This window comes from Chelonia mydas, chromosome 12 (genome assembly GCF_015237465.2).
Source record: "Chelonia mydas isolate rCheMyd1 chromosome 12, rCheMyd1.pri.v2, whole genome shotgun sequence".
Taxonomy (NCBI): domain Eukaryota; kingdom Metazoa; phylum Chordata; order Testudines; family Cheloniidae; genus Chelonia; species Chelonia mydas.
Window position 1 is genome coordinate 25,451,785 of NC_051252.2, and position 18,543 is coordinate 25,470,327.

Sequence of the window (18,543 nt, forward strand, 5' to 3'; positions counted from 1 at the left end):
CTGAATGAAACCAGCACATACTGCTGAGTTCAGGTCAGAATCTTATTTACACAGTTGGTGCAATAAAGCAGCAATAATGTGCATCTCCTGGGCTATACTATAGGAACATTTATATTTAGTCAAATTCATATTTTTGGTTTTGACAAAGCAGACTTTTAATTATAAAGAGAATCCCACAGAAGATGAATGAATCACACTCCGAGATCGGTTTGCTGTGTTGAACACTAAGTTTTCATACAGAGAGCAAGTGCAAGGACAAAAATATTGAGTTTCAGCTATCAAGGTTTGTTCATATTTAGACTAGCTTGTCTTGCTAATATCACAAAACAAGGAGCATCTTATTTCAAAAGTGTCTTTACCTTGTGATTTACATACTGTATCTCCATGTTATTTTCCTTCAGTCATGCCAGAATGTGTTTTTTCTTAATATTTTGAAATGTGGGTCTTGACAGACTGTTGGAAACTCAGATACATTCACATTCGGATCACCATGATGGATGGAACTGTGAAGGGGTGACATTTGCTGTGACTATTTCTCCTTGTACTAATAATGGACATTCAGTGAGTAGCCCTTGCTGAAGACAGATAATTTTATTCCTGGATGATCTTATATTTTTCTTCTATCCAAGGACGACTTCGTGGTTAAGCCACACAACTAGTACAGATTATAGAATTGACAGGGATCTTCAACCACATCACCATCTTCTGCAACTAAGAATTTCCTTTAGATTGCTGTTGCTGAGTGCTGAATTGAAGCTGAAGAGTGGTAGTAATGTGGTGACTCATAGATGGGTGCATTTTGAAATGGCTGTCCATTTTTGGTAAGATAAAATTAATATTTTAACAATATCTCTAATTGACTAACACACCCCAGACATCTCTTAAACATTTTAAAAGTTAACATTTAAATAAACTGTATCACATCATACTGTTATGGAAAAGGTGGTAATGAAATGTATGTTATTGACTTGTTGGGACATAGTATGGGCCTTAGCTAAAACACTTCACCATATCAGATGTGAGCATGGTTGTTTGGGAGGATGTGGGACTGACTTATCCGCATGGAGAATCCCAGGCCTTGTCTAGAATATGACCATTGATTTAGAACCAGCGAATCTCCGGCAGAGATAGCAGATACAGGCACTTTGGCCATCGTGTCATCTACCCGTCTTTTAAGCCTAGTCTAAAGTAGCATTCCTTTCCTAGCTAGCACAGGTGCACCTATGCTAGGTTAACAGTGGAAGAATGTTCCCAATGTAGAGCAGCCCCAGACAATCTGGCTCCAGTAGGCATGGATTAAAGTTGTACATGTCTGAGAACTTCCATTGTGTTTCAGAGCCTGACAAAGACAGGGTGGGGGGACAGGATTAACACACATGCCCACCTGGACTAAACTAACCCCTGCTCAGTACTGAGGAAAGGCACCTTGAAGTGAGAGAAGATGTGGCTTTGGACAAAGGTTCCCAAGTCAAGGTGCAGGGACCAGAAATACAGGACAACGTATAGGTATAAAGAGACTGGTCTACGCCGCGGGGGGGGGGGGGGGGGGGGATTGATCTATGTTATGCAACTTCAACTACATGAATAACGTAGCTGAAGTCGACGTACTTAGACCTACTCGCCGTGGTGTCTTCACTACGGTGAGTCAACTTTTGCCGCTCCCCCGTCGACTCTGCCCGCCCCTCACGGCGCTGGAGTACAGTAGTCCATGGGAGAGCACTCGGGGGGTCGATTTATCGCGTCTAGTCTAGACGCGATAAATTGACGACACCCCCCCCCCCCGCCTAGATCGATCACTGCCCGCCGATCCTGGTGGTGGGTAGTATAGACGTACCCTGAGATATTTTTGACTAAGAACTGTGTGTCTTAGGCTTTGTCTGCATTAAGTGGGCTGTCTTGCAACTGTGGTTTAGCTGAACTGGTGTTGACTATGGTGTCACAGGGTTGCTGGTCCCTGTAGATCGGCTAAGCCCAGCTCCCCTGGACCAGGGGCAGGTGAGCCCTATCCAGCCAATTAAAGAGGGCTGGGCTGTGACTAGGCAGTTGTAGGAGACTGACTGACGCGCCCCAGGCTGTGCCCTAGGGAGGAAAGACCCGTCCTAGAGCAGAGCCAGCTCCTGTGGTGTGTCTCTGGAGCATGGGGCCAGAGGCTCAGGGAAGCAGCCCTGTGGCTGTTGCTCTAGGAAGGGAGCGGTGCTGACAGAAACTGGGAAGCTGCCAGGAGCAGGAGTGCCAGAGACCCTTGGAGGGAGTGGCCCTGACGCTGAGCAAGGAGTTTTTTTCTGTTTGCTAACCTCTAAGAAAATAAACTGGGTGTAGCATGCTTTGGAGCCAGGGGGAAATATAGCCTGGAGACACAGTGAGATTCCAGCCCACTCCTAGAATAAGGGGGAAGATTGAGGGGGAGATCCACCTATTAGTGACATGACAGCAGCAGCAGGGGGCTGCTATGCAGCAGCAGCAGATCCAGGCCCTGCTAACACAATCAATGGTAATGCAGATAAACAACAACAGCAGGAGACCCAGTTTCTCATGCAACAGAGGTGGCAAGAAGTGCACTCCAAACAGAAGTGGATGAAGAAACAGGCTGAACCACATCCGAACACAGTTGGTGATAGGACTGGGGGCCAGTTGGCTCTAGGCCTGGTGTAGCTCAAACAGGAGGATGACCCTTAAGCCTTCCGCCAAACATTTCAAGATGGCAAAGGCAGTGGACTTGGAGGAGTTGACTTGGATAGCCTGCATGGGCGAGTTGCCGGTAGCTAACTGAGTGGTAAGTGATGAGCAGGTGAACTCCTATCTGGTGCTGAAGGCAGCCATCTTGGATCGATTAGAGTTGACTCCTGAGGTCTGTAGACTCAAGTTTTGGGTAGAACCATTCCCACGAGGGACATGACCATGGATAGTGGTCCAGAAATTGTGACTTTGTGATTGTGGCTGTGCTTGAAGACTAGCTCAGTGAATAAAGTCCTGTATCAGGTCATCTTGTAGTAGTTCCTGAAGGTTCTACCTCAGGGGATGCAGAGCTGGGTTAGGCCTCAGTGTGGGAAGGTGCAAAGCAAGCTGAAGCCTGCTTTGAGGCTGAAGGAGACGAGCGGCTGGGGCAGTATGGTAAATTGATGAGAGCTCACCAGGGGATGATCCCAGGAAGCTTTCCAGAAGGAAAGACCTTGAGTGGCCAAAGCACAGGGGGCACACAGGACCTACAAGGGACTTGGGTAGCCCTACAAACTAGTGGAAGTACTCTTGGAAGGGGACCACATGGTTTGCTTCAGGTGTGGCCAGTCTGAGCATGTTAAAAGGAATTGTCCAGTTATTGATTACTTAAGCTGTTACTACAGTGGGACCAAGTGGTGGGAGCCCACTCTAAAAGTAATGGGGAGACTACAGTGTGTAGAAGCATTTAGGGTGGGGAAAATAGTAGCTAAGAGACTTGTAGACTTGGGTTGTGGGTGCACTCTGTTTCGGGAAGATCAGGCGAGAGTATGTAGCCTGGATTAACACCTCCCAGCACGTCTTCTGTATCCATGATGAGACCTGCATCTACCCCACTGCAGAAGATGAGCTGGAGGTTTGGGATTGAAGAGTTCAACTGTGTGTTGGGTGGTCAAGGGCCTGCCTTGGCCCAATAGCTCTAGGGAGAGACTATGTGGGTTTCTCAGCCCTTGTATAACCAGGGGCTAGGACAGCAGGGCAGGATAGGGGGATCCGGGGCTGACTAGGAAAGTAAGTAAGAGGGCTAGAGGCTGGAGTAAGGATAGGAAAGGGAGACAGAGAGGGAGATTGCAACCTTTCCGGAGGACTGAGGGATCAACTTAGAAAGTGCCAACAAGAGTTGGACAATGCAAACATCTCACGGGGAGGAAACAGTCAACCAAGTGGTCAGATTAGAACAAGAGTTAGCCTAGGGTCATGTGGGGGCCTGAAGGGCAGAGGAAACAAAGCTTGGACCTGCAGGAAGAATTTTCCTACTCCCAGATAAAGAAAACTGAACAGGGTACCATACTGACCCAGACTGAGTCCCAGGCCAGCAGAAGGAGTCCTGGGCTTGGTAGGACATCATGGGTACCCAAATGAAATCTTAAACCCTGCAGCATGCTGTGGGGACCCACACAGAATCCTGAATTCAACAGTGTACCATGGAAATATAGGCTGAACTATCCATTAAACAAGCTAGCTGGGGACTCAGACAGGACCTCTCCAACAAGTGGAGTCCCAAATAGGGGGGCAGGATGGGAAACAGGACTTCAGTTCCAGGAAAGAGACAGGAGGGGAGTCATAAAACAAGTCCATGCTAAGAACCCACAAGCTTATAGAATGACTGGAGTCAACAGAAAGTGAATTACAGAGCCTCAAGTTTGAGAAAGAACAACTTGCAGAATCTTGCAGATTTCCTTTTCCATCCAAGAATATTAAAGGAACTGGCACATGTATGCAAAGTCTTGGAACAAATTTTGAAAGAGAAAGCAGTTGAGAACGTAGAGGTGAACAGTAATTGGGATAAAATATTACATGGTTTTACACAAAGTAGATCGTACCAGACCAACCTGACCTCCTCCTTTGAGGAGAAGATTGGTTTTCTGTTTATTTGTTTCTTTAGACAAAGGGAATGCAGTAGATCTAATCTACCCGGATTTCAGTAAGGCATTTCATACACTTCCACATGGGGAAATTATTAGTTAAATTGGAGAAGATGGGGAATAATATGAAAACTGAAAGGTGAATAAGGCACTGGTTAAAGGAGAGACTATAATGGATCATACTGAAAGGTGAACTGTCAGGCTGGATGGAGGTTACTAGTGGAGTTCCTCAGGATTGTTCTTGGGACCAATCTTACTTAACACTTTTATTACTGACCTTAGCACAAAAAGTGGGAGTGCGCTAATAAAATTTGCGGATGACACAAAGTTGGGAGGTATTGCCAATACAGAGGAGGAGCGGAATATCATACAAGATGATCTGGATGACCCTGTAAACTCAAGTAATAGATATGAGATGAAATTTAAAAGTGCAAAGTGCAAGGTCAGGCACTTACGGACTAACAAGAAGAAATTCTGGTATAAATTCGAAGTGACAGGCAGAAAAAGACCTGGATGTATTGATTGATCACAGGATGACTATGAGTCACCAATGTGATTCGGCTGTGAAAAAGGCTAATGCAATCCTAGCATGCATCAGGCGAGGTATTTCCAGTAGAGACGGAAGTGTTAGTACCGTTATACAAGGCTCTGGTGAGACCTAATCTGGAATACCGTGTGCAAACTCTGGTCTCCCATGTTTAAGAAAGATGAATTCAAATTGGAACAGGTAAAGAGAAGGCCTACTAGATGATTCGAGGAATGAAAAACCTACCTTATGAGAGAAGATTCAAAGAGCTTGGCTTATTTAGCCTAACCGAAAGAAGGTTGAGGGAGATATGATTGCTCTCTATAAACACCTTAGAGGGAGGGAGAAATATCTTAAATACCAGGGAGGACAAAGAGCTAAATGCCAATGTGGACAGAAGAACAAATGGATTACATTCTGGCCATTTTAGGCTTAAAATTAGACAAAGGTTTCTAACTATCAGAGGAGTGAAGTTCTGGAATAGCCTTCTAAGAGGAGCAGTGGAAGCAAAAATCTAACTGGCTTCAAGAGTGACATTGATAAATGTATGGAAGGGATGGGTATTATGAGACTGCCTACAATGGCATGTAGGCAATTTGCAACTGCTAGCAACAAATATCTCCCGTGGCCGGTGATGGAACACTAGATGAGGAGGACTCTGAGTTACCACAGATAATTCTTTTCCAGGTGTCTGGCTGGTGGGTCTTGCCCACTTGCTCAGGTTCAAACTGATCACCATATTTGTGGTCAGGAAGGAATTTTCTCCCAGGTCAGATTGGCAGAGACCCTGGGGTTTTTCGTCTTCCTCTGCAGCATGGGGCACGGGTCATTTGCACGTTTAAACTAGTGCAAATGGTGGATTTTCTGTAACTTGAAGTCTTTAAATCATGATTTGAGGACTTCAGTAACTCAGCCAGAGGTTAGGGGTCTATTACAGGCATGGGTGGGTGAGGTTCTGTGGTCTGCAATTTGCAGGTCAGACTAAGATGATCATGGTGGTTCCCTCTGACCTTGAGTCTCTAAGTCTATATTTTTGCTGTTACTTTTCACACTTCACTTGTGTTCAGTGAGTCTCTGTTTCACTTTCTGGTTCATAAGTAACATACATTTGACTTGCAAATTTTACAGGAGGATAATTAAACCCCTAGTTCAGGTTTAAACTACCTAAGACTTTGATAGAAGATGGACTACCCCCTTCTCTTCTAAGTAAACATTTTTCACATGTAGCTTACCTTGTCTTCTGGTCTGTCTTGCATTGTTCGGTTATCTCATATTTTTCTTTCTCAGTGTCAAAGATCTTGCCTTCTTGATGTAGCTTACCTTGTTAGATATCAGTGTTATCACTATGGCAATATTTGCTTGACAAACACTGGGGTCAGTTCTGCTCTCATTCGAGTCACTGGGATATATGCTATCAACTTCAGAGGAAGCAGGAGCAGATCCTTGGTGATTTGAATTTCCACATGTGTTGCAATGTGCAAATCAACTCCTGTTTGTCTTACTCATTGAGTAGTCCCATTGACTTCAGTGGGTCTGCTTGTGTGATCAGGATTTGTCTCATGAGAAGAATACCATGTGTGTGAAGGATGTTGTCTTCAATGGGAGCAGAATCAGGCTGAGATTTTACCTGAATTTTCTAGCTTTTAGAAGTTCAGCCTAAGTTAGTAGCATGCTTGTGATATAATTTTCTGTGTTTGGGGGGAGGGGAAAGCATGTGGTGCTGTATTTCCTTTAGCTATGTCCTCCTTTTAATGTTTCCCTCCCCCATCTTTTTCCATTTTTTTTAATGCAGTCTTTTAAACAGATTCACTGTTCCAAGTTACTTCTATTTCCATTTTGAGATTAGTTGTAAAATGGATCAGGATTTCCTAAAGAGTTGTGACAAAATGTTAGCTTTTTAAATGGTACTGTTTATTTGGGGTTCTCTAGAACACATTTCCAAGAAATCCCAGGATGAAAATAGTCTTCAGTGATCAATACAATTTCAGCTGTTATGCTGGCAATTTTCAAGCAATGGGTTTGAATGTAATTAAAGAGCCATAAATTCCCAGCATAAGGATCGACCAAGTTTGAATATATGCTGTAGAATTATTAATAAGAGAACTGCACCTGTTTTTCTTGAGTGGATAGGGTTTTAAAAACATGCTGTATAGATCAGTATATACAAACTTTCAACCAACACTTATAGGACATGTGAAATTAATATGCTTATAGATTTAAAAATTAGTTGCTAGAGGTGTTTTCCGAGATGATGTAGATCTTCTTCAGGCACAAGTTATCCAGAGAAGAAAAATATATTTTAAAAAAATTCATAATCTAAATATACCAATAAAAAGATATTTTAAAATAATACTAGGGCCTAAATTCTGAGTAGTAACTGAAGTAACAAAACACATAATTAATACTGAAATTGTTCTTACATTAATTCAAGAGACTGGATTATCAGAACAATCCTCTACAAGAATCTTAAACCATTCCAGAACCTCCAAAGTCTAATACGGTCTTCCCTCTCTTTTAAAAGCTGTCTGATTCTTTTCCTTCTAAACTTTGTAAAAACAAAAATTGTTCCTAACTAAGGATCAAGAGCTAAATTCAGTTTGCTGCTCACTAACTTTATGCATACTCCTCAGGGGGACAGTCACATACACTGCAATCCTCTTTTTGTGCACGTTTCCTCCTGAATACACTTGTTTGTAGTTTTGTCTCTCTTTCTTTTGGATTTCCTGGTGCCAGCCTGGCAGTAGGCTATTAAAGGGAAAATTTTTATTTCAGTTTTATCATCTTTTCCTGTCATTCTTTGACTCCTCAATTAAATTTACAGTTAGTTATACATTTTGTTTTGTGTTGACCTTTACAGGAGCTGTCTGGAAATAATGCAGATTCTCAGAGTCTCTTTTCATCACTCCTTATTATAAGTTAACCACAAGTTCTAGTGAAGCTCTGGTACATAGAAATGGGAGGTAGAAAATGGTCAGTAGATAAATAATATATATCTAAAGCACACCTGTGAGGGATCTGCACTGTAGAATACTGTATGTCGTGCACTGTGTTTAATGTAAGAAATTGTTGATGATCCGATGTATCTTTCATCCCTAAATACTCAAAGTATCTTACAGATGATGGGCCCAAAATTAAGATGCCCATTTTTAATAGGGCATCCAAATCCTGACCAGATTTCAGAATTGGTATCCTTAGGTACAGGGACCACTTCACCTACAAGAATTCATCCATCCCTAAGGCAGAACACAACAGACGTTCTATATCGGAAACAACAGAACACACGAGCTTCTAGGGGTAAAATGAAGATAAAGGGGAAATACTTGGATCTGAACTCCTTTTACAACTGCTCTTCACTGCAGCCTGTTGTGAAGATTCTGGGGTTTATGCTGCATTTCTGTGCAGGTGGATATTGAGGTAACATAGTTATCTATGACAAGCAATCTTTTAAAAGAGGCTTTTGTCATAGAGCTTTCAGGAAGAATGCCTGGCACACAGATTGTTTGTTTGTGTAGACTTATGAGTCTAGGGTGAGTTTAATAAAACTCCAAAGGAAATAAGTACAAATGAGAAAAAGCAATTACAGCAAGGCGAGAAACAGCAACTTGATCTAAAATTGGTGGTATTCCTCCTACCAAAATTGTCATGTGTCTTAACAGCACCTTAGTGAAAACCTATAGACCCCAGTATGCATTAAGTCTCTCTGGGTTTTACCATGAATACAACAGCTATTTAACTGAAGTCATGCCTAGAGTTTTAGTCGGGTACCTCACAGGAAATTCAGAGCCAGTAAGGTGTTGAAGGAATCTTAGAATTTTTCATTGTAATATGCTGGAGCTATGTCTCCAAATGATCTGTCATATTACAGAGGATTGTCAGTATCAGACACTCATTCAAACTCTGTATCAGCAGCAACTGTTGATCGTCGGATGGAGGATCTCCATATTTTGGCCTAATAGTATTAACTTTCTCCATTTCCGAGAGTTCATGGTTACATACATGGTTACATACATGATAACATTTCTGGTTGCAGTGAACAAAATACTTCCAGTGAATGAACAAAATATTTTCAGAACAAAATACTGGAAAAAACTTTCATATCCTTGTCAGCAGTTCTAGAGTAGGTCCTCTGCATTTCTAAACTGGACTCCAAAAAATCCTGTCCAAGTAACATTTGTCCTGTGTCAGGCAAGAAGTTTTAATTATTATTACATTGGTCTTTTCTGCCATGAAGCTTCCAACCCCATGCTGCACTCCATTCTCTTCTTGCAGACTGTCCTGAAAGGAGAATTATTTTAGAACCTCGTGGGCAGTGGTGCTGGAACAATTTGTATGGTGGCGGTGCCGAGAGCCACTGAACCAATCTGTAAACCCTGGATATCATGGAAACCAATTCAAGCCAGGGGGTGTGGCAGCATACCCAGCATCCTTAGTCCCAGCACCTATGGTCATGGGTGGGTAAGCAGAAAGTGTTTTGAGGCTGCAGCATTGTATCGTCATAAAAGCTGCATTTCCCTCCTTCCCCCGTTGAAACGTCTTCATTGTCACAATGGTCAGAGCAGGGTAGCTATTCCTCCTCCTTTCAGCCTGTACAAATGCAACATCCTCCAGCAAAGGACCGAACGAATGCACGTGCACAGCACAAAGCACTCCTTTCTCACTGGAGCTTAGCACGTCATCCCCACAACACTCTTCTGGTCTGGGGAGACAGAGATTGAGATTCAAACTGTTGGATGCCATATTCTGCTGTCAGCCAAATTCATACAAGCCTTCTATGTCAGTGGGATTGCAGAGGCATAAATGAGGACAGAACTAGGTCTTGTCAGCTCTATGCCCCAGTTTAGAGGAGGAATTGCTGAAAGGAGTAAAAGATACTCACTGGAAAGAGTAAAAGATTCTGAGGTTGGGTGGTTCAAACTTAGTCAGTGTGTCACTTCAAACTGCAATCCCTGAAAAATCTGACCATTAACCTCCATCAGCATTCCTTTGTATCCTGCTAGATTGACATTGTTAATGTGAGACCTGGTGTGGGTTTTAAAAAACATTGGATGCTTGAAGTGTCAGGTGAGTCCTTATGAGAATGTAATGTACTTTCCTGTACTTAAGTACATTTTAAATAACACTGACCTCGAAAAAGGAACATGCGGTCACATGATAAACCCAGCAGTTAATGTAAAATCTCAGGAGAGGAGAGAGGGTCACTGATACAAAAGAGAAGCACAGCAATAAATGACTAGGGAGAGATTGGGAACCAGGGCAGCCAAGTGGTTTATACAATTCATTGGTAGAGAAATGTGAGGTAGGCTTTAGGGCACAAGGGGAAGAAGGGGGGGGGGGGGGGGGGGGGGGGGAAGAGAGAGAGAAGGAGAAACAAATACATCCTCAGGGTTATACAGTACAAAATACTGTTAGAAGAAAGAGCTGGGGTTTAGAGGCAGATAAAACATTGTCTCTGGCAACTTTGGCATGGTATTTAATGCAGCAGAGAGCAAACAACAACATGGCATGAACAAATAGAAGTCAGCTGAAATGCGATTCAAGGACTGGTAAACAAGGACACATTTAAGAGCGCAGGTGCATGGATTTTAATTAATCCCTGTTCTTGCTTTTTAACAAAGCCAGATATCCCTCAAAATAGAGGATGAAACCATAGAGAAGCAACCAGAATAATAGATAAAAGATCTTAGTCATGGAAATATGTGAGTGAAAGCAGATCTGAATTCTGTGGAAAAGGGGAAATTGAGACCTCAAAAGGGTGAACAAAACTACAAAAAGAAGCTGAGGAGATGGCTGCTGAAAGGCCCTGTGAGCTAGTGACAAATAATCTCAAATGAGGAAGCAACAGTGTAGGCTCCCTAGCACTTAAAAGAAAAAGAACCCTTAATCAGAAGCCCAAAGAATAGATAAAATGCTGGGAGCACTTTGTGCTGATCCATATCTCTGCAGCCATAGCTCTTTTAAAGTGAATGAGAGTTTTTCCACTGACTTCATTTGGACCCAGCCCTGAAGCTGTAGAGTTGGTTGGTAAACCAAAACTTGCCCTGGTCAGCCAAGCGGTCCACCAAGACTCACAAACATAGGCCAAAGAAAGTAAAGAGCAAGTTGATTTATTTGATACAACTGGGTTGTCTTTCTGAAAAGTAACTTTTCTGTTCTAGCTCATGCTTTGTCTTGTGTAATTCCTCAGATAGGTATGGTAGGGACTGCTCTGCTTTGGTTGTTCCAAAGTGCCGATCAGCAACTACATGTTATTAAAGAAACAGTTCTTTAAAAAAATAGTACAGATTAAAGTGCACATCCTGATGACTCCTGCCAAATGTATCTCGTTTATGAGGGTGACCTCTCTAGTACATCACTTCTGAGGCCAATTTGATTATTCTGTTTTAAGCAATAAAAGACATAACCATGAGACAACTGTGCATCATCTAATCTGTGCTTAATGGTACTTTCAAATGAATTAAGAGATGCAGTACAGAAAGCTGAATTTGCGATATTTACTTTTGGTAATAAGTGCATCCAATTGATATGAAATCTTATACATTTTACTGATGACTGGTATACCTCAAAAGGGTTATATCTGCAGTTCAATTTGGCTATGCATCTGAAGAAAAACTGAAGTCCTAATCATTTGTGCTTAGTTAAAGATGCAATGGTTTTAACAAATGGAGCTTTGATAGTATCCTGGCCAAATTCCAACTCAGGAAATTGCATTCTACCTAACTAAATTCCTGATGCAGCTTCCTCTCCTTTTAAGAATCACTATTACATGTTGATGCCGGAAATAATTGGCCAGATCTTCAGTTGCTGTAATATCCACTGACTTCACTGTAACTTAAGGTAGACCTGGCCCAGCATTACTGATGCCATTTCTGTAGCACATTGGATTTTTTCCCTTGAGATCTCCCATCCAGATACCCACCAGATCTGATCCTATTTTATTGTGGTGATCTGACAAAAATCAGATCCTGAGGTGGTGTTCTGCAGACATAAGATGATTAGCCTCTTGTATCTTGTATATGAAATAGTTTAGTCTAATTGGCTTCAGAAGGCTTTTCAAACTTTCAACATCAATGTGGTGATGCTTTTATTTTTTTTAAAATACTTCTCTCTGGGATTTCTAGCATTTGTGAAAACTATAAGCACCATCAAGTCAACTGAATCCACCTGTCCTTTTGTCTGATGTGGAAACCATCAGGGAACTCTCCAAATCTGCCACACAGCAGTGGCCACAGGTAAAGTAAAAAAACCTGCCATTTTAGAAGTCCATATTTTCGTCTCCTGACTGGAAAGCTGTCACCCAATCCCAGCAACATTGTGATCTTTTGCTGACCAAGCCAGGGTTACTGAGACCTCTGGTCAGCATAAAGGGACCTTTGAGATTCTAGCTTTTCATGTGTTTCTGTTCAGTGATATATCTGATCCGAGTATCTAACATTGGTCTCTTCCCAACAAACCCAGCTCTGCAGAGATGCTCAAAGAAAGCTGGCAGAGACTTGGAAAAAGTCCATAGAAAGTTACATGTTCTCTGAAGGCTCTCTGAGGCACCCAGAAAAATGTAACAATAGGTTAAGCGTTTACCCCTTTTTTAGCTGGAGTGGTGATCCTATATTCAGTCTTGCAGGTTGTTTCCATTGGGGGGGAAAATTTGATGGTAGACAGTATTGCATCAAAGAAATGCCTGAGTCTATTTACAAAGAATCTACAAAGTTCTGTTTCCATGGAGACAGTTGGAATCAAATGGGAGGCAGTTTCTTTGCTCGCAACTCCTAGCCTCCTTCCAGCCAGAAATCTGCCCCAAAAAGCTCTCTCTCGACTCTCTCTCAGGGACATACTATATATGCTTCTCTTGCTGTCTGGTGCTTCTGTTGCCTTCTTTGCATGGTTTCTGGCTGCTTCTTACTCAGACATACACAGCCCAATTAAACAATACCCAGTCCCTACATCCGCATTCAGACTCCAGGGAAAATCCTTCAGACTACATGGCTCAGCTTCTACTCCAGCCTTACCATGCCGTGCTGGTCTTTTGACTTGGGCAGTGGCTTCTATTGCTTCAGTTGTCACCAAACAAAGGCATTTAACTGCTTACCAGCTTCGGTGAGGTTTTGTGAGTGCCCACAGATCAAACACACAGTGCCTGGGGGACGCCCAACCTCTAGCATAATGCTATTTTATACAGCTGGAGGCCTCTTGCCTTTGGAGAGTTATTTGGCCATTATCTTTTTGGGGGCAGAAAAAGGGCAAGACCCAACAAAGAGGATGGTAGGAATTCTAGCCCCTTCTGTTTCCTCTTTTCTCTCTCCTCCTCCTCCTTTTTGTTGTTTCCTATAGCATTGTTCTGTTCTGTGTGGGCTAGTGGCTGCTGCAGGAAGCATAAATTAAGTCCTACATTTGTGGGTGGTCCATTCACCAAATCCTGTTAACTGACTGGATGTAGAATCTGCTTGCCTGTGATGTTGCTCAGCACTGCCACCCTGCCTTGGTTGCTGCATGCAGGACTGTTCATTTGCTTAAAACTCTCTAGTTGATTCTGTCCTCTATTTGCCATTACTGATTACAAACATGTGGGGGAAAGTGGTGTGTGTGGAGGGAACAAAACCAAAGCAAATGTTAGTGTAAGCTGCTGATTTCAATGCCCGCTTGACATTTTCCCCCCTCACAATCTTCTCTGCAGCCAAAGTCCCACTCAAAAGGCCATTGCTTTATATAGTAGACCACTGCACAAGTCACTTTCCCCCCAACTCTTAAAGATGATCTGCAGAAGAAAATCACTGAATGTGCGGTTTTGTTTGTTTGTTTTTTTTATTTTATGTTTTTTTTTTTTTTAAAGCTCCAACAAGCATGTGCCTACTGTGCCTAATTGGAAATCCGGCCCTGGAGGTTAGGGGAAAGGACCTGGGTTATGTATTTGTTTTGTGGTGAATTGTTTTGGTTTGGTGAAATAAAACTTAACCCTAAGGAGAAAGGACTGATAGGGTGCTGCTAACCATCGTCCTCCACCACTTCCGCTGCAACTCTGCTCTCCTGCAGATGCCATACCACGGCAAGCATTGAGTCACCACTGCTGTTGTGAGCATTGTAAACACCTCGCACATTATCCTGGAGTATATGCAGAACCGGGCTAAGAGATGCCAGCATGAGGAGGATTTTGATGAGGACATGGACACAGACATTCCTGAAAGCACGGGCTGTGGCATTTGGGGCCTCGTGGCGGCAGTGGGGCTGGTTGATACAGTGGAACGCCAATTCTGGGCCAGGCAAACAAGCACAGACTGGTGGGACCGCATAGTGTTGCAGGTATGGGATGATTCACAGTGGCTGCGAAACTTTCACCTGTGCAAGGCCACTTTCCTGGAACTCTGAGTTGCTTTTCCCTCACCCTGAAGTGCAGGAATACCAAGATGAGAGCTGCCCTGATAGTTGAGAAGCGAGTGGTGATAGCCTTGTGGAAGCTTGCAACGCCTGACTGCTACCGGTCAGTCGGGAATCAGTTTGGAGTGGGCAAGTCTACTGTGGGGGCTGCTGTGATCCAAGTAGCCAATGCAATCATTGACGTTCTGTTATCAAGGGTAGTGACTCTGGGAAATGTGCAGGTCATAGTGGATGTCTTTGCTGCAGTGGGGTTCCCTAACTGTGGTGGGGCGATAGACGGAACGCATATCCCTATCTTGGCACCGGACCACCTTGCCAACAAGTACATAAACCGCAAGGGGTACTTCTCAATGGTGCTGCAAGCACTGGTGGATGACAAGGGACGTTTCACCGACATCAGTGTGGGATGGCTGGAAAAGGTGCATGACGCTCGCATCTTTAGGAACTCCGGGCTGTTCGAGCAGCTGCAAGAAGTGACTTACTTCTCAGACCACAAAATTACCTTTGGGGATGTTGAAATGCCAGTAGTTATCCTTGGGGACCCAGCCTACCCCTTGCTCCCATGGCTCATGAAGCTGTACGCAGGCAGCCTGGACAGTAGTAAGGAGCAGTTCAACTATAGGCTGAGCAAGTGCAGAATGGTGGTAGAATGTGCCTTTGGACTTTTAAAAGCTCGCTGGTGCTGTTTGTTGACTAGTCAGACCTCATTAACAATTATTAACCAATTAACAATTATTAACCAATAACATTCCCCTTGTTATTGCTGCTTGCTGTGTGCTCCATAATATCTGTGAGAGTAAGGGGGAGACATTTATGGCGGGGTGGGAGGTTGAGGCAAATCGTCTGGCGTCCGATTTTGAGCAGCCAGACACCAAGGCAATTACAAGAGCACAGCTAGGTGCACTGCGCATCAGAGAGACTTTGAAAATCAGTTTCATGACTGGCCAGGCGACAGTGTGACCGTTGTATGTTTCTCCTTGATGTAAACCCACCCCCCTTGGTTGATTTTAATTCCCTGTAACCAAACCACCCTCCCTCCCTCCTTTGAAATAAAGTAACTATTGTTTTGAAACCATGCATTCTTTCTTTATTAATGGGGGGAAAAAAAGTGAGATAACTAACAAGGTAGCCCGGGTGGGGTGGGGGAGGAGGGAAGGACAAGGCCACATTGCTTTTTGTAGCCACACTACAAATCAAAACTGTTTGAATGACAGCCTTCTGTTGCTTGGGCCATCCTCTGGAGTGCAGTGGCTGGGTGCCCAGAGCCTCCTCGCCCACATTCTTGGGTGTCTGGGTGAGGAGGACATGGAACTTGCGGAAGATGTCAGGCGGTTATACAATGGATGCAGCGGGGGTCTGTGCTCCTGTTGGCTTTCCTGCAGCTCCACCAGATGCTTCATTATGTCAGTTTGCTCCCGCATTAGCCTCCGCTCTTCGTGCTCCTGCCTCTGCTCTTCACACTCACTTAATGCTTTCCTGGCCTCTAACACTGAATGCCTCCATGCATTAAGCTGTGCCCCATCAGTGTGGGAGGGCTGCATGAGCTCGGAAAACATGTCATCGCGGGTGCATTTTTTTCCACCTTCTAATCTGTGATAACCTCAGGGATGGAGATGATAGGGGGAGCATAGAAACATTTGCACTTGGGGGGGCGAGATAAAAAGGGAGAGTAAAATTTAAGATGATACATTTCTGAGAACAAAAGGGAGACTCTCTCTTTCACAGTGAATCAAGCAATTCACAGCAGACAGCACGTGCTTTAGGTACAAGGTCGCATTTTGCCTTTTGTATTGAGTGCCTGCTGGTATGGTCACACATGGCTAGGCAACAGAATTCAATTTCTAGGCAGCCATGGTAAGGCACAGGGTACGCGGGGTTGGCTTCTTATGCATAACATGTAGGAATGGTTTCAAACTGCAGCACTAACCTTTCCCATAGCAAGCAATGGGTTGGGTTTCACATTTAAAAGGAGGGGCTGCGGTTTTCGGGTGGATGTGCAGCACACACCTCCCTCCATCTCACCGCGTGGTTATTCTCTGGGATGATCCCCTCCCCCCACCGCGTGGCTATGCTCCGGGATGATCCCTTTTAGCCAAGCGCAAACAGCCCAGCATGAATGGGGTCCTTTTACTGTTCCCTTACAAAAATTCCCCTATTTCAAACAGGTGACCATGAATGATATCACTCTCCTGAGGCTAACACAGAAAGATAAGACTGAATGTTGCTTGAATGCAACCAAAACCCAGGACCGTTCGCTGCCATGCTTTGTGCTGCAGTGATTCCCGACTATTTGCTACTGGCTTGGTGTAGTAAAGTGTCCTATCGTGGAGGACGAAATAAGGCATCCCTCCACAGAAACCTTCTGCAAAGGCTTTCAGAGTACCTCCAGAAGAACTTCATGGAGATGTCCCTGGAGGATTTCCGCTCCATCCCCAGACATGTGAACAGACTTTTCCAGTAGCTGTACTGGCCACGAATACATCCCAATTCTTCAGGGCAAATCAAACATTAAATACTATTGCTTTTAAACCCTGTACTGTAGTTACAAATGTGCACTCACCAGAGCTGCCTTCTCCAGCTTCGGGGTCAGGGATCCCGCCTTCAGAGGGTATTGGGTCCAGGGTGATGAAAAGGTCCTGGCTGCCGGGCAGAACAGATTCACTGCTTACCTGCTACGCGTTCTCCTCCTCTTCCTCATTCACAAAATCCTCCTCCCTGTTGCGTGAGACTCCCCCCTTGCAGGTGTCCATGGACAGTGGTGGGGTAGTGGTAGGGTCCCCCCCTAGAATGGCATGCAGCTGATCATAGAAGCAGCATGTATGGGGGTCTGACCCAGAGTGCCTTTTTGCCTCCTTTGTCTTTTGGTAGGCTTGCCTGAGCCCCTTAACTTTCACACGGCACTGCTGTGTGTCCCTGGTGTAGCCTCTGTCCACCATGCCCTGTGAGATTTTGGCACATATATTAGCATTTCTTCTTTTTGCTCGGAGTTCTGCCTGCACAGATTCTTTTCCCCCATCCAGTGTCTCCCTTTTGGTCCATGCTGGAGCTCATTTGCGATTCTGGGGGGACTGCATGGTCACCTGTGCTGCTGAGCTTGCCACGCTGACCAAACAGGAAATGAAATTCAAAATTTCCTGGGGCTTTTCCTGTGTACCTGGCTCGTGCATTGGAGTTCAAAGTCCTGTCCAGAGCAGTCATATTGGAGCACTCTGGGATAGCTCCCAGAGGCCAGTACTGTCGATTTGCATCCGCACTACCCCAAATTTGACCCAGCAATGTCGATTTTAGTGCTACTCCCATCTCCAGGGAGGAGTACAGAAGTCAATTTTAAGAGCCCTTTGAGTCGACGGAATAGGGTTGGTTGTGTGGACGCATCCATTTTAAAATTGACCTTATGCTGCTGAATTTGACCTAACCCCATAGTGTAGACCAGGACTAACTGTCTCAAGTTGGATGCCTAAACACTGATGCACCCAAAACTATGAATCCTTTTTTATTATTTTAAATTAGGTTCCAGAATTTGTTTGTGTCCACAAATCAGGTATTTGGATGTCTACATTGTCATTCCTGCCCAAGTTGTTTGTATGTGAAGTGAAAGTCTGGGTTATGCCCCTATTCACATTTGGCTTGTAGTGTGTTGTGTTTTTATTAAGAACAAATATTTCTAGAGCTCTCTGCCACTATTTGCAATGTAATCTGTCACTTAATGGGCAAGGTTCCTTCCAGTCACTGGCGGGGGGGCGCACAGGTTTGTATTGCGATTCTGTTGCCACTGCCATCCGCTGTATTCCAGTTGTAACTTCTGCAACACAATTTAAAGGATCACATTCAGCCCTGGCTTAAATGAATAATTTCTGTTGAAGTCTGTAGCGTTGTAGTCACTTACGCCAGGGCTGAATTTGGCCCCAAATAAGTCAGAAAAAGGTCTAGAATGGCATTTTCTTATGCAACATATTGTTGCCTTTGAGTCTTTTAAAATTGTCTGACTAGCAAAAGCCAAGATTTTTATTAATTTTAGTACAAGGCAAGGTCCATATTGAGACCCAGATAACCTTGAAGTTTGTTGTTGGA

The 18,543-nt window shown here is 44.0% G+C and overlaps 1 long non-coding RNA gene across 3 annotated transcripts in view; it reads left to right on the forward strand.

The window, feature by feature from the left end:
- LOC122462524 overlaps positions 1 to 18,543 on the forward strand; it is a 172,370-nt gene that overhangs the window by 31,998 nt on the left and 121,829 nt on the right. For all 3 annotated transcript variants that reach the window (XR_006285109.1, XR_006285111.1, XR_006285110.1), the window contains exon 2: positions 12,225 to 12,335. This is a non-coding gene — a long non-coding RNA (uncharacterized LOC122462524). The remainder of the gene's footprint in view (positions 1 to 12,224; positions 12,336 to 18,543) is intronic.